The sequence below is a fragment of the Triturus cristatus genome, chromosome 6 (assembly GCF_964204655.1).
Source record: "Triturus cristatus chromosome 6, aTriCri1.1, whole genome shotgun sequence".
In the NCBI taxonomy this organism is placed as follows: Eukaryota; Metazoa; Chordata; class Amphibia; order Caudata; family Salamandridae; genus Triturus; species Triturus cristatus.
Window position 1 is genome coordinate 1,072,686,841 of NC_140589.1, and position 16,908 is coordinate 1,072,703,748.

Below are 16,908 nucleotides of genomic sequence, written 5' to 3' on the forward strand. Positions count from 1 at the left end.
GGATGAGCTGGAGAGAGTGCCTGGTGCAGTATTAAGCAATCTAGAGCCTATTTGGCAAGCTGAGGCTTGAATGAAGTTCATTATCTGCAACTTTTTAAAAGCCTTTTTTAGGCAGCTGCATTCATGCAGGTGTTTGGAAAGTCGCCGCTCTGTAGTTTAAAAGACATGAATGAAGGCTAGTTGGGTGAATTGATGTTGGTGGCGGGAAGGGATTTTGCAGCATCATTATTGTATACAGTCTTCTTTCACGTGGAAGATGGTCCAGGCTTGACAGCAGCATCATTATTGTTTGCAGTCCTCTCACGTGGAAGATGGTCCAGGCTTGACAGCAGCATCCTTATTGTATGCAGTCCTCTTTCACGTAGAAGATGGTCCAGGCTTGACAGCAGCATCATTATTGTATGCAGTCCTCTTTCACGTGGAAGATGGTCCAGGCTTGACAGCAGCATCATTATTGTATGCAGTCTTCTTTCACGTGGAAGATGGTCCAGGCTTGATAGCAGCATCATTGTGTGCAGTCTTCTTTCACATGGAAGATGTCCAGGATTGACAGCCGCAGCCTTATTGTATGCAGTCTTCTTTCACGTGGAAGATGGTCCAGGCTTGACAGCCGCAGCCTTATTGTATGCAGTCTTCTTTCACGTGGAAGATGGTCCAGCCTTGACAGCAGCATCATTATTGTATGCAGCCTTCTTTCACGTGGAAGATGGTCCAGCTTTGACAGCAGCATCATTATTGCGTGCAGTCTTCTTTCACGTGGAAGATGGTCCAGGCTTGACAGCAGCATCATTATTGCATGCAGTCTTCTTTCACGTGAAAGATGGTCCTGGCTTGACAGCAGCATCATTATTGCGTGCAGTCTTCTTTCACGTGGAAGATGGTCCAGGCTTGACAGCAGCATCATTATTGCATGCAGTCTTCTTTCACGTGGAAGATGGTCCAGCCTTAACAGCAGCATCATTATTGCATGCTGTCTTCTTTCACGTGGAAGATGGTCCAGCCTTGACAGCAGCATCATTATTGCATGCAGTCTTCTTTCACGTGGAAGATGATCCAGCCTTGACAGCAGCATCATTATTGCATGCAGTCTTCTTTCACATGGAAGATGGTCCAGGCTTGACAGTAGCATCATTAGGTCTCGCCTTGCTATCGCGTAAGCGATCGCAAGGCGAGACTATTGTAAGCGGGATTTAAAAGTGCTCCCAAAAAGCGGATTACATGGCTAGCACGCGCACAATCACGCGCATTGTGCCGCCATGCAATCTGCTTTTTGGGAGCACTTGAAAGGGTCCACTCCCCCGCCTGGAATGCGCTCCCCCGCCCCCAAGCGCGCGCGCGCCACGCTCCACCGGGCTTGTCTTGTTTACCATCTCCTGTTCTACTTTCTCTTTCAATCTGTGGGGTGTTGCTCTATATGCTTGTACATATCCAAAGTAGCGATTGGAAGACAAGAACAGATAATCCCTCGCCTACATATTGCGCCATATAATTCTGTGCCCTATGTAATATGCTCTGCTGGTGCCAGGTCTGTTTTAAATAAATAAACCTCATAAAATAAAAGTTTGTTATTAAATACTGTGAGGGACTAAGTCAGTATAGTTATTGCAGTACCTTACGAACCGCTCTCCAGTGCTGCTTGGATTTCCGGCGAAACAAAGGCATTCCCCCAAATTAGTCGCTGCTTTGCAGCGAAATAACCACTTCCCCCTTTTCATCAAAAGAGGCACATTTATTTACGTACTAAGCAGTTTCTGAATTTCTTTTGCAGCCTTGCACTTCCTTATGACTAAAGCAGTGCAGTTAGATGGAGCCTTCAAAGCCAGCAGATGGGGTCAGGTGACGTTTGTTTATGCTACAGACTATTTTGGGATGAGCTAGAGAGAGTGCCTGGTGCAGTATTAAGCAATCTAGAGCCTATTTGGCAAGTTGAGGCTTGAATGAAGGTCATTATCTGCAACTTTTTAAAAGCCTTTTTTAGGCAGCTGCATTCATGCAGGTGTTTGGAAAGTCGCCGATCTGTAGTTTAAAAGACATGAATGAAGGCTAGTTGGGTGAATTGATGTTGCTGGCGGGAAGGGATTTTGCAGCATCATTATTGTATACAGTCTTCTTTCACGTGGAAGATGGTCCAGGCTTGACAGCAGCATCATTATTGTTTGCAGTCCTCTCACGTGGAAGATGGTCCAGGCTTGACAGCAGCATCATTATTGTATGCAGTCCTCTTTCATGTGGAAGATGGTCCAGGCTTGACAGCAGCATCATTATTGTATGCAGTCTTCTTTCACGTGGAAGATGGTCCAGGCTTGATAGCAGCATCATTGTGTGCAGTCTTCTTTCACATGGAAGATAGTCCAGGCTTGACAGCCGCATCCTTATTGTATGCAGTCTTCTTTCACGGGGAAGATGGTCCAGCCTTGACAGCAGCATCATTATTGTATTCAGTCTTCTTTCACGTGGAAGATGGTCCAGCTTTGACAGCAGCATTATTATTGTATGCATTCTTCTTACACGTGGAAGATGGTCCAGCTTTGACAGCAGCATTATTATTGTATGCAGTTCTCTTTCACATGGAAGATGGTCCAGGCTTGACAGCAGCATTATTATTTTATGCAGTTCACTTCCTCATGGAAGATGGTCCAGGCTTGACAGCAGCCAGTCTTGACAGCAGCATCATTGTTGGATGCAGTCTTCTTTCACGTGGAAGATGGTCCAGGCTTGACAGCAGCATCATTATTGTACGCAGTCTTCTTTCACGTGGAAGATGGTCCAGGCTTGACAGCAGCATCATTATTGTATGCAGTCCTCTTTCATGTGGAATATGGTCCAGGCTTGACAGCAGCATCATTATTGTATGCCAGTCAAAAAATAACTTTATTTGGTTTTCACAAACCATAAAGCATATAAAACACATTTCATATTAAAAGCATTTTCAGTTCATAAAAGTCTACTTAGTTCTTTTTATGGCATCATGCCTTCAATTTTTGCCCACTTTTGAAAGTAAGCTTTCTACTACTATCATAAATTTTATCCCCCTGCATATTAAAACGTTTGAGGCGGCACCCATCCAACTTGTTGCTGCCTGTCTGCAGGTGCGGATTTTTAAATCATTAAAAGCTGTTCTCAGCATCTTCCTTCTTTCTAATTTTACTATTTCACAGACACACAGCATATGGCTCAAAGTTTCGCTATAATAACCACATAAACGACATGCCTTTGCTTGATCCTTGTTTTTCCAGGAGGGTACTAAGTCTAATGTGCAATGTTCTCCAATCTGTATGCCATGAACCTCCTTTTTAAGGACAATCTGAAGTGAGCTGCTAGGTAGGGTTGAGGTCTTGGCCGTGTATAAGAGTTTATTATGACCCATGCATGGCGGCGTCTCGCTAATTCCCTTTTGTCCTCCACGAAAGATAATGCTTTTGCTTTGTTTTTGCAAGCTAGTTTAAATGTGGCCTTTTCCAACTTGCTGTTCCAAAGCACCTCAAGCTTTAATTCTTCAAGAGCTATCATCAATTGGACCCCCCACGAATTTGGGAGTCTTTGCTCTAGTTGTTGCTTTATTTCCAACCAGCATAAATTATTCAAACTTCCCGGTTCTGCCGCCCTGAGTTTCCAGCATAAGTTTACCATGGTTGCCTTCCTTTGGAATACTTGATTCTGTAGTCCGAATTCCAAACAGATTTGTGCTGGAGAGGAACCTTTAAAGAGATTAAATATCGTTTTGTAAACCTTGGTTTGTAGCTTATTTAAGATGTTACTTTCTTGGCCATGCCAGGTTTCCAGGCCATAGGACAAGGTCGGTAGCAGTTGGGCTGCCATTATTTTTAAAAGGTGCCCATGTGAAGGGCTTTCCAGATTCTTATATAGTTGTTTATAAGCGAATATTAAGGATTGAGCTTTTGCTGTAATCTCCTTTTTCTGCTCCATCATTGACAGGTTTCTTGCCATTTTGATGCCCAAGTATTTATAAGATCTTGTCTCTTCTATTTGAGAGTTCTTAGCGAACCATTTAAAGTTTCCTTATCTTGGGCCCGCTAGTCTTACCACCTTGGTTTTTGATTTATTCAATTCCAAACCTTGAGCGTCCAAGTAGTCTATTAGTTTGTTTATTGCCCTTTGTAGCCCAATCGAAGTCTGGCTTACCAAGACAATGTCGTCTGCATACTGTAAGTATTGAACCGGCTCCTTTGCCAAATTTGGTGGGTGTCCGTTTATTTGTTCTAAGTGGCGGTTCAAATCAGCTAGATATAAATTAAATAAACCTGGAGAAAGGACACAGCCCTGTTTTAATCCATTTGTAATGTTTATTTTTGAGGAGACTCTTTGTCCGTCCCCTAATTTTACAGTGGCCCATGTTTCACTGTATAATGATTGTATTGCTTGTATCAGTAGTTGTGGCAGTCCCCATGCTTTCAGTTTCTTCCACAAGCGGTCCCGCGGCACTCTATCAAAAGCCGCTTTTAGATCTATATAGCAAGCCACTAATGCTCCCCTTTTCCTTTCAGCCTTTTCCGTCAGAATTGTCAAGGCTGTTAGATTAGTGATGGTGCCCATTCCCCGTCTGAAGCCTGTTTGGAATTTAGGGATAATATTGTTTTCCTCTGTCCACTCTTGTAGATGTTCCAAGATGCATGAAGCATAGAGTTTGGCCTCAACGTCGATCAGGGCGATCAACCTGTAATTCCCGGGTTCTGTTCTAATACCGCTCTTGTAAATTGGGTGGAACAGGTTACCTCTCCAGGATTGCGGGATCTTGTTGTTACGGAACATGTGATTAAAAAGAGGTGTTAGGTATTTTGCCCAAACTTCTGGATCTCGTTTGAACAGGGCATTTGGTAGCCCATTTGGACCTGCTGCTCCTTCCGCTTTCAGATTTTTTATCAGTGTTTTTAAGCGTTTAACCGTTGTCAAAATTTGGTCATCTCCTTCCCAGCTGAACTGATCTTTCCCATTTTCAATATTAATGCTGGTTACCCTGGTGTTAAGTACTTTTTCCTTTACTTTCGGTGACCTTACTGCATCCACCTTTTCTAATCCCAGTTTGGGGTTATACAATTTATCGATGTATTCTAGCCAAATATTTTCGCTGATTCCGATGGTGTTTTGCTTTCCGTGACCTTTCATTAATTTGTTGATTATACCCCAGAATTCTTTACTATTTGGAAGTTTGCTTGCCCACAGCAGATCTTCCCATAACTTTTCTCTATATTTTCTTTTTTCCACTCTGCATTCCATCTTGTAGTCTTTTCTTAGTTTTTGGATCTTCCCGCTATCTTTTTTTATTCCCCTTTTAATTGCTTGCGCATTTTGTCTTACCTCTTTGGCGATATTTCTTTTTTTGTTTCTCATCTGTGTTGTATACCATGGCTCTTTGATAAACCCGTAATTACCTTTGGATACAATATTTGCTGGGAATTTGTCCAGCAGTAATTCACATAGTTCCTCCCAGTTACTTGATGTTTGAACTGCTAACTCCTCAGCATTCTTTATGTGTTCGTTCACCATATCCATTATCTCATCCATGATGGCTCCTCTCCATTTAAGCTTCCTTAAGTTATATATTTCAGGCCACACCACTAATGAAGCTACAGACTCCTTAAGTTTAATATTTAAGTCTAGGACTGTCTCTTGAGGGAAATGATCACTCTCTGGTCGTAATAAGATACAGAACTTGTCTACCCGGGATATTAGCTCTTTGCTAATTATGGTATAATCTATAATTGATTGTTTTTTTCCACAGGAAAAGGTGATACTGGCTGGTTGATCTCCCCTCGTGTTTCCATTCAGGATAACCATGCCTAATTTTTCCAGCTTGTTTCGTATCTTTTGATTGTTATTCTTGTTCTTATTCGTCTTTTCTCCTGTCAGATTGTGATTAAAATCCCCTGATATTATCATCTCATGGTGTTGATGTGTAACTTGAAGTGTTTTTATTAGGGTTGTTAGGGTGGCAAATTTCTCCTCTTTTTTGTCCTTATTTGGATGAATATAGATATTTAGGATTATTAGTTTGTCTCCAACTCTTTCTCCTTGTACCGGAACATTTTCTTCTACTTTAATTATTTGGATCCAGTTTTCTACGGAATCCATTTCCTCCGATTTCCAGTCGATTTCCGTTGCCATGTATGTGGACAGACCCCCTCTTGGATGCCCATACTTAGATGTTTTTTCCGCCATTGTATGGAATTCTTCGTATCCTGCCAAGTGCTTTGGTGAAGTGTTCCATGTTTCTTGTAACAGGATAACTTTAAAATTACTTAAATAGGTAAGGGTTTCTTGATCTTGTTGCATTTCGTTAAAACCATGAACGTTCCAAGAGCAGATCGTGAACTTTTTCTCCTCTTGATTTACTGCCTTATTATTTTGTGCCCCCCTTACCAAGGTGTTATCATCAGGAACGATGCAAATTCAAAGTGTAGGGTAGCCAAGACCATTCGTGGATTCCATCTGACTGGGTGGTTGTTTGTCTGTCCATAACAATTTGCACTCCGGTTCCCCTGCGTGTTTCTTGATTTGGTGAAGTACTTCTGGCTCCTTTTAGGACCGTTGAAGACTTTCCCTTTATGTTTTGCAACCCGGAAACCTCGTCATTTATTAGCGGGTATGGATATTTTATTAATGGTGGATAAGATATAATTATGCCCTAAGTTGCGAAGATCTCCCTGGAGGCAAAGATCCGTTCCGTTATCTCTGTCGACGCCCATGTAGTTCTACTAACTTCCAAATCCATCTCCATGTTAACTTGCACGAATTCTAGTGCCAATAGATCAGTTGATGGAATATCCCTTAATTTCGGAATTTCTCTAAAAAGTCTCATTATGTTACCCCTATTTAGGATATCATTTTTGCCCTTTGTTTTATATTTCGGCTTAAAGATTAATTTACAGCCTGTTACTTCTGGATTTGGTTGGGGTTCTTGATTTCCTTTTAGTTCCCTTTTTCCCCTATCCTTTCCCCCCCGCCTTAGTGTTGATCGTGAGCTCGATCGTGGGCCGTCCTTTTGAGCTTAAATTCGGCGTTTTATCTTCCTCTCCGCTTTGCCTTCTATTTTCCTCCTTTGTTTTGAACATTTTGGTTGTACTGAACTGACCCAATTGTTGGTTCTCCGCTAATATTTTACACGTCCGGCCTTTTTTATCCAGGGTGATGGATAGCTGGATGTCAGAACTTGACGCTCCTTCAATGTTCATCCCGATACTTTTTTCCCTTTTTAGCGTGGTTGTTTTGTCTTTGTTGGTTATCCATTCAATTTTTTCTTCCTGGTGCTTGAATTTTAAGCCATCATCGTTTTTCGCTTCCGGTACCATTTTTTGAGACATATCTTCTGTTACCTGTGGATTTGTTGTTTGTTTGTTTCTATCCTTTCTTTTCACGGTTTCCGTCTCCTCCTCTATGTGTGTTTGTGTTTTTACTTTTTCAACGGTGTACCACTCTTTTATTGCTTTCCTCTCTGCGGGTTCTGGTGCACTCAGATCGCTTTTCGTGGATTTATTATGGTCCCTCATAATGTCCAATATGGTTGATTCATCGATGGTTTGCTGTATTATAGGGCCTGTAGCTGCTTGTTCTTGTACACTGATATTAGCGTTTTGTGAAAAGATGGCATAATTTTGTTTTTCTCCCTGCTCAGTGTTTGGATTGACATTTTTCCTGGCTTTTCGTGCTCGTTTGCGTTGTCTTTTGGTTTGATTTTCCAACACACTTGGAGCAGCAGGAGTGATTTTTTCTCTACGCCTATTGCCCTGCTCTTTTGTTATGTTTGCGTCGTCCTCCATAGAGTTTTCTACATATTCTATACCTTGCCTCATAATTCTTTGTTTTTCAGTCCTTGTAGGTTTACCTGTATTTACTAAGCACGATGTTTCTTCTATTTGTTTTCTTACTTGTGCTGCGCTTAGGATCTCGGTCAAAATTTCTGGTAGACAGGCCAGTTTATCTATTATTTTGCTGCACCCGCAGTTATAATCTAATACTTTGTTGTTGTTTTGTCCATATTTATTTGTTCCATTAGTTATTTGATCTAAAACTATGTCCAGCTTGTTATTGATGCCTGCAATATGAGTTGCAATCAGATTCATTAAGTCTACCTGTACGTCCAGTTTATCCGATTGAAAATTTAGTACAGTGATTGCCTGCTGTACACTTTTTAGTAACGCGTCGTTCCAAGTGGTTGTATCTTTATTTATTGGTGATATTGAGATCCCTGATATGGAATCAAACCCACTTACTGATGAAATGGTAATTGGAGACTGTATTTTTTTATCGCCAAGTGGAGGGCCACCTCGCCCGATATTTGTTTCTTTCCAAAGAATGGGGCTGGGGGTGTTCTTGATGGGGGTTGATATTGCTCCCATTTCGACTCCCTTTGCCTTTTTGCCCGGCGAATTTATGTCCCTATGTTTTCCCTGGTTTGTTGACCCTGATTCCTCCACTTGTTGGGTATTAAATTCTAACATCTTTATGAGGTCGTCTTCCTCTGTTATTGAAAAAGATTTTGACCAAATTGTCGTTTGGGTTATTCCTCGTTGTATAACATGCTCTCCGCCTTCGCTTTGTTCCCTTGCCACATACCTTTGTGCAGTCTTTTCTTCCTTGCTTTTTTCATTTGTGGCTGTCTGTTTAGTTGTAGGTTGATATATAACTTGGGGTACCGGGACATCAATTTGGGTTGGCGTTTTTAGGAGCCAATTTTTTAAAACTGATTTTTCTTGGACTGGTCTTTCATCATTTTCTTTTATCTCCCTTCCTTCTTTTTGTTGACATTTTTCCGGTAGTCTTGGTGTAGGTTGAGATACCGGGGCATGTATTTGGGCTGTCGTTTTTAGAAGCCAATTTTTTAAAACTGATTTTTCTTGAACCGGTCTTTCATCCTTTTCTACTGTCACCCTTCCTTCTTTTTGTTGGCAGTTTGCTGGTTGTCTTGACATTGCTTCTGGGTGTTTATCTCCGGCACTTTTTGGTGTTATTAAATGTATCGGTTTTATGGGGGTTTGTAGGCTTTGTGCCTCTTCTGTAATTGCATAAATTGCCGCCATTGGGTCTTTTAAAAACTGAAATTTATGCATTGGGTTTTTCCCCCCGAACTTAAATTGCTCTGTAGCTATAACAGGGATCAAACTCTTTTCTTGTGGGTTAAAATCCTCTTTTAACTTACTCTTGTTTCCGGGTTTGATAACAGCTTTTGATTGATCCTGTGTTGTCGCTCTTTTCTTATTTTTGTGGATGGGGGCTTGGCGAACTTTTCCTGACCGCATGTCCCCAATTCTCTACTCCGGTCCTGATGGATATCTTGACCCTTGTGCTGTTTTTTGCTGTTACTACTAACCCCCCCTCTGCAAAATGTTCTTGACTCTCCAGTCAGAGGTACTTTCAGCACTGCTTCACCTCTACTTTGCCTCACCACACCTTGCCTCCTGACTTTCACCTCCCACACAACTTCCAGCACCTCCTCCCAAGCCTGTCTTCTGTGTCCTGGCGAGTGACAAACTCCCTCACCGGGTCCCTTCCTCTACCACCGACCCTTGTGCTAGGTATGGCACGAGGCGCTATGGAGATGCTTGGGGCCCGACGCACACCGCAGGATTGAGGCGGCTGCCTACAGGGAGGAACAGCTTATAAGTGTTGCAATGTCCGGCAAGGCGGTGACTTTATCTTACAAATCGACTCATCAGAATAAGTTGTCTGCTTGGGTCCCTTCGTTGGGGCCTTAGGTCGCAAGTTCTCAAGCTGTTAACCCAGATATAGATTAACTTATTTCCCAGTTTTATACCTGGCAGTCCGTCGTAATTTTACTGTTGTCTGTGTTAATGCTGGTACTTTTCTACTTGAGTGCTGGTGCTTGAGAAAAAGCTTGTAGCTTAAATTTGGTGATTAGGCAGTGTATTTCATTAATAATACCTTTAGCCCCCCTTGGCGCCTGAGACACTACCGGGGTTGCCTTTTCCTACAGGGCTACTGCTTTCTGCTTTTGCCTTTTACTCCCCCTTTACTTTCCAAAATCCATGACCGTGACCGGCCCTCGAGTCCAAAGTACAGGTGTGGAAAGGCTTCGGGGGCCTCTGGGGCTCAGGGGCTCGGGCTCGGGCTTAAGGCTTAAAGGCCCCCCCTGCCCGTCCTGCGCCTGCTTCCGCTCCCTCTCCCTGTGCCAGTCACCCGGCTCACCGCTTCTGCCGCCTCTCCTCAATCCTCTCACCTTTTCCCTTACAGTGTGGATGAGGCGCTGGGTGCTGGGGTCCGCCTCTAAATACGGGGAGCCTCGTGAGCACGGGCTGCCTGGAACTGAGCCGCTTCGCTTAGATCTTCTTTGTCCCCCACCCCTTTCACTCTCCTCTCGTTGCCTTGGCCACTCGAACGCCGCTGCTACAGCTCACCGCTACTGCTCACCTACTGGTCACCGCGGTGTCTCCGGTGCTTCCGGTGTTTCCGGTGTCCCCTCGTGCCTCCTATGTCACGCACCGAGCCCTCTCCCTCCAAAAACGGCACAACACACCGCGCCGCAGATGCAGGATACGGCCTGATGAAATGCACCGCCCAGTGATTGCAGGGGGGGGGGCCAGCAGGTCTCAGCAGATCTCAGCAGATCTCAGCGGTTCCAGCAGGTATCCAAAACGGGGATCTGGCAGGTCAAACACGGCCCTTGATAGACCGCGATGCTCCGTGAGTCCTTGAACCGGCAGCCTGTTTTTCTCCGCTGCCTGCCTGCTCTTATTTTCGGCGGATTTTTGGCGTTTTTCCGCGTTTACCACGTTTCCGCGCTTCAGCGTTCTGGCGTTCTGCAAACTGTCGACTGTAGTCCGCTGTCCCTCTGGCTCCCTCTAGCGACCGATACTGCAGCCTTCTTTCACGTGGAAGATGGTCCAGGCTTGATAGCAGCATCATTGTGTGCAGTCTTCTTTCACATGGAAGATAGTCCAGGCTTGACAGCCGCATCCTTATTGTATGCAGTCTTCTTTCACGTGGAAGATGGTCCAGCCTTGACAGCAGCATCATTATTGTATGCAGTCTTCTTTCACGTGGAAGATGGTCCAGCTTTGACAGCAGCATTATTATTGTATGCAGTCTTCTTACACGTGGAAGATGGTCCAGCTTTGACAGCAGCATTATTATTGTATGCAGTCTTCTTTCACGTGGAAGATGGTCCAGGCTTGACAGCAGCATCATTATTGTATGCACTCTTCTTTCACGTGGAAGATGGTCGAGGCTTGACAGCAGCATCATTATTGTATGCAGTTCTCTTTCACATGGAAGATGGTCCAGGCTTGACAGCAGCATTATTATTTTATGCAGTTCACTTCCTCATGGAAGATGGTCCAGGCTTGACAGCAGCCAGTCTTGACAGCAGCATCATTGTTGGATGCAGTCTTCTTTCACGTGGAAGATGGTCCAGGCTTGACAGCAGCATCATTATTGTATGCAGTCTTCTTTCACGTGGAAGATGGTCCAGGCTTGACAGCAGCATCATTGCATCATTATTGTGTGCTGTCTTCTTTCACGTGGAAGATGGTCCAGGCTTGACAGCAGCATCATTACTGTATGCAGTCTTCTTTCACGTGGAAGATGTTCCAGGCTTGACAGCAGCATCATTATTGTGTGCATGTCTCTTTCTCGTGGAAGATGTTCCAGGCTTGACAGCAGCATCATTATTGTATGCAGTTCTCTTTCTCGTGGAAGATGGTCCAGCTTTGACAGCAGCATCATTATTGTGTGCAGGTCTCTTTCTCGTGGAAGATGGTCCAGGCTTGACCTCAGCATCATTATTGTGTGCAGTCTTCTTTCACGTGGAATATGGTCCAGGCTTGACAGCAGCATCATTATTGTGTGCAGTCTTTCACGTGGAAGATGGTCCAGGCTTGACAGCAGCATCATTGTGTGCAGTTTTCTTTCAAGTGGAAGATGGTCCAGGCTTGACAGCAGCATCATTATTGTGTGCAGTCTTCTTTCACGTGGAAGATGGTCCAGGCTTGACAGCAGCATCATTATTGCGTGCAGTCTTCTTTCATGTGGAAGATGGTCCAGGCTTGACAGCAGCATCATTATTGCGTGCAGTCTTCTTTCACGTGGAAGATGGTCCAGGCTTGACAGCAGCATCATTATTGCGTGCAGTCTTCTTTCACGTGGAAGATGGTCCAGGCTTGACAGCAGCATCATTATTGCATGCTGTCTTCTTTCACATGGAAGATGGTCCAGCCTTAACAGCAGCATCATTATTGCATGCTGTCTTCTTTCACGTGGAAGATGGTCCAGCCTTGACAGCAGCATCATTATTGCATGCAGTCTTCTTTCACGTGGAAGATGATCCAGCCTTGACAGCAGCATCATTATTGCATGCAGTCTTCTTTCACATGGAAGATGGTCCAGGCTTGACAGCAGCATTATTAGGTCTCGCCTTGCTATCGCGTAAGCGATTGCAAAGCGAGACTATTGTAAGCGGGATTTAAAAGTGCTCCCAAAAAGCGGATTGCATGGCTAGCACGCACGCAATCATGCGCATCGTGCCGCCATGCAATCTGCTTTTTGGGAGCACTTCAAAGGGTCCGCTCCCCCGCCTCGAATGCGCTCCCCCGCCCCCAAGCGCGCGCGCGCCACGCTCCGCCGGGCTTGTCTTGTTTACCATCTCCTGTTCTACTTTCTCTTTCGTCTTTCTTGTTTTTGTTTTACACTCAGTCTTTGGAAGGGCATGGAGAATGGAGTATTTCATCATTCACTGAGAGGCCAAGTAGCAAATGGGCACGAGTTCTGTACTCTTTACTCCACCTGAATGCTACGTAAATTCCATAAGAGCTAAATTAGAGGCGCCGTCGCACTTATGTGGTTAATGTTGACATCTCGCTTAATAGAATTCCCGTTTTTGGATCCATATAATTTTGCCACTCTACAACAATATACACAAAACCTGTCAGAAACGTCATGCGTTCCTCCATCATTAAAGTAGTCCAATTTGGTTCAGATTGCTAACACCAATCAAAATGTATAAGGGAGGGGCACAAAAACGTGACTTTCTAAAATAACTTGTTTCGTCCAGTGCTTTTTTTTTTTTTTTTGTAGGTGTAAGCGAAAGTGCGGGCGGTCAATGAGCCATGCACCAGTTATATATCCGGATATGTTCACGATTCTCAAAAATTGGAGTATTTAAATTTATTTTTATTGAGTTTCAGAGTGAACAAAAAAGCATGTTGCATACAATGCATGCAGTGCGTTAATATTCGTATCAATATCACAAGTGAGCAGTAAACATTATATATCATAACCTATGGTGTCCCCGCATAGTACTGTGTGATCCAACAACTGAGACCAACCACCTACATGAGCCGCACACTGCTGCACGCCACACACTGCTGCATGCCGCTGCACGGCACAGACTGCTGCACGCCACACACTGCTGCACGCCACACACTGCTGCCCGCTGCACAATGCTACACGAAACATTGCTGCACGCCGCACACTGCTGCACGCCACACACTGCTGCACGCCACACACTCCTGCACGCCACACACTGCTGCACGCCACACACTGCTTCACGCCACACACTGCTGCATTACTCACTGCTGCATGCTGCACGACACTGCTGCATGCCGCACACTGCTGCACGCCGCACACTGCTGCACGCCGCACACTGCTGCACTCCACACACTGCTTTTATGCGAGTTTATGCTACTGACATTGTAAATGACAATGCCTTTTATTTGTTTTAAAACCAAAACACAAATAAAAGGCATTGTAATTTTACAATGCCAATAGCTCAAACTCTTATAAGTGCGAGACCAATTGCATTGCAAATGCTTGTTGTTATTGTTTTTTAGTTTTCACCTGCACAGTGCTTGTGAAATCGATTGTATTTAAAACAAGGATTTGCAGTGTAATAGGTATCACATTTGGGTGAGCTAGTGGTACTGGTGGTGTAAATGACAATGCATTTTACCCATGTGTTTTGGTTTAGTTTGTAGTGGAGTTGGTGTATGTGGTTTGGAGTGGAATTATGTGGGCTGGACTAGAATTGTTAGTTCTGGAATTGTGTGCAATGGAATTGTGTGGTGTGGAGTGGATTTGCGTAGTTGAATTATGTGGCATGGTGTGAAGAGGAACTATGTGGATAGTAATTATGTGGTATTGAGTGTACTAGAATTATGTGGAGTGGGATTGTTTGTCATAGAGTGTAATTATGTGGATTGGTATTTTGTGTTGTGGAGTGGTATGTAGTGGCGCTTCGTTGGTGTGCTGTTGAATTGTGTGGCATGTGGAATTCTGTAGTGTGGATAGGATGTATGTGGTGTGTTGTGTAATTTTGTTGAGTTGAATTATGTGGTGTGTAGTCAGATTATGTGGTGTGGAATGGAAATGTGTTGAGTTGAATTGTGTGGTGTGGGAGTGTGTTGGCGTTGAGTGAAATTATGCTGATTGGAATTATTTGGCATGGTGTGGAGTGTATTTTTGTGGATTGTGTTACCAAGTTAAAAAATGATGAAACATAATTACAAAGAAAGGCAGTTTTTTATTGCGCACAAATTCACAGAATTTTCACACATGCTTCCTCCAAAAAATGTCAGAAATGTACAAACATCTTTTCAATTTCAGACCCAAGCAAGGAGGAGCTGCAAACAAAATATACACGTTCAACAGGAACAGGGGAAAAAATAGTTCAGAGACCAAACTCTTCAACACATAGGTGGAAAATTACCAGTAGTTAGGCGCTGCTCACTGGACGTTAACAAACAACAACAAGAGTTAGAGCTATTACCCATGTGTTTTGGTTTGGAGCGAAGTGGATTATGTGGTTTGGAGTGGAATTATGTGGGTTGGATTGGAATTGTTAGTTGTGGAATTGTGTGGTCTGGAATTGTGTGGTGTGGAGTGCCTTTGTGTAGTGGAATTGTGTGGCATGGTGGGTAGATAGGGGTAAGAGCTGCACAGAATAGATAGATAAATAGTGTGGTTTGGAGTGGATTTGTGTAGTGGAATTATTTGGCATGGGGTGCAGTGGAATTATGTAGATAGGAATTGTGTGGTTTTGAGTGTGGAGTGTAATTATGTGGATTGAAGTAGAGTAGATGGGGGTATATTAGGGTGGGGCAGATTGGGGAGGGGTAGAGTGGAGTGGGGTAGATTGGGGTAGAGTGTGGTGGGTTAGATTGGAGTGGGTTGGATTGGGGTGGAGTGGGTTAGATTGTAGTGGAGTAGATTCAAGTAGATTCAAGTGGAGTGTGGTAGATTGGAGTTTGAAAGATTGGAGTGAAATGGAGTGGCGTAGATTTTGGTAGAGAGGGTGGAGTGTGGTAAAGTGGGGTGGGGGTAAATTATGGGAGTGGGGCATATTGGAGTAGTGTAGGGTAAATTGGGATGGGGCATGGTAGATTGGAGTGGGGCAGTTTAGGGTAGAGTGTGGTAAACTGGCGTGGAGTGTTCTTCTCTATGCAACACTTACGCAGCAGGCAATGCAAATCTGGGGGGACAGAAGTGCGACTCCACCGACTTCTGAAGCCCTGCAGACACTGCTGAGGCATGGAGCAGGCAGGAAAGCTATCACAGCTATATACAACTCGCTAAGAATGGACACAGCTCCCTCACTGACCCCCCTACGAGAATACTGGACAGCGGCACTCTCTAATGTCATCACTGACAAGCAATGGCAACAATGCCCTGGAAACCCCAAGACCATTTCACCGAATGCCCGTCCGAAATTCACGCCATTTAATTATTTACACCACACATACTTAACTCCGCATAGACTGGCGCGTATGTATCCGACCTCCACGGACATTTGTCCAAGGTGTCGGGACGAGGGTGCGGACTTCCTACACATGGTCTAGTCTTGCCCCCGCATTATAATATACTGGGGAAAGGTCTCTGATGTATTGTCAGCGGCAACGGGAACCACTATTCCAATTCAGGGGGTGCACTTTATACTAGGCATTACTAGAAGAACAGCAAGTCGTAAAAACTTTAATAAATTCCCTGACCTGGCAATGGTTCTGGCCAAACGTTCCTTGCCCATGGCATGGAAGTCCCCAACGGGCCCATTCATTAGACATTGGCTGCTCGCACTTCGGCGTGCACTGGTGGCTGAACACATTATGTCGATGTGTCCGCCTCCGGGGCCAGAGGCTTGGACACTGCCTGTGGATTGGCAACACTATGTGACTACCATAGAAGCTAGTCTGCGGGATGCAAATGACCAGGGGGGATACGTTGGCGGTGCCGACACTGCGCCTGGCTAACATTCCCTAGATCCCTCCCATATCTATGATACGACACCCCTATAGACGAAGAGCTGGGCCATATACACTTGGGAGGGGCACTCACACATTATAGTCCCCCACCTCCCACTCCGTTCACATACATCCACAAACAATGCAACACCCACTTTGCATAACCCCTTCATCACGCTGCTTATACAGTGGCGTCTACAACAGCAGGACTTTGATAGCTTACACTCTGCATAACCGACATGCACAGCGGGACCATACTAGTGATACTTATAGGACAGACACATTAAGGTAGTGGTATTAAGTTTAATAGTTTTTTTTCCTTTATGTTATGTTTGGACATTGCTTTGTATAGTATCGTAAGCTGTTAATATCTGAAGTGAATTACTGTTGTCATTGCCAGATAGTAATGACATACTTGTGGAGAGGTGTGGCTCACTGGTTAGAGGCGGCAGACCCGTAAGCAGAGAATCGGCCAGGGACCAGGGTTCAATCCCTGACGCGGCAGGGTCGTGGACCAGGGTCAAAACGGACTCGATAATTCTCGCCTCGGTACCTACTCTAACCAGGAACACACTTGGCAACTCTGGGCATTAAGCTTGCCTCATCTCTACAATGGCCCCCCACAGACGCCGGGGATGCCTGGTTTCACCTTGGAGATGCCCAGAAAGGGACCATCTCACAGGGATAGCCAGGACGGGTTCCCCAG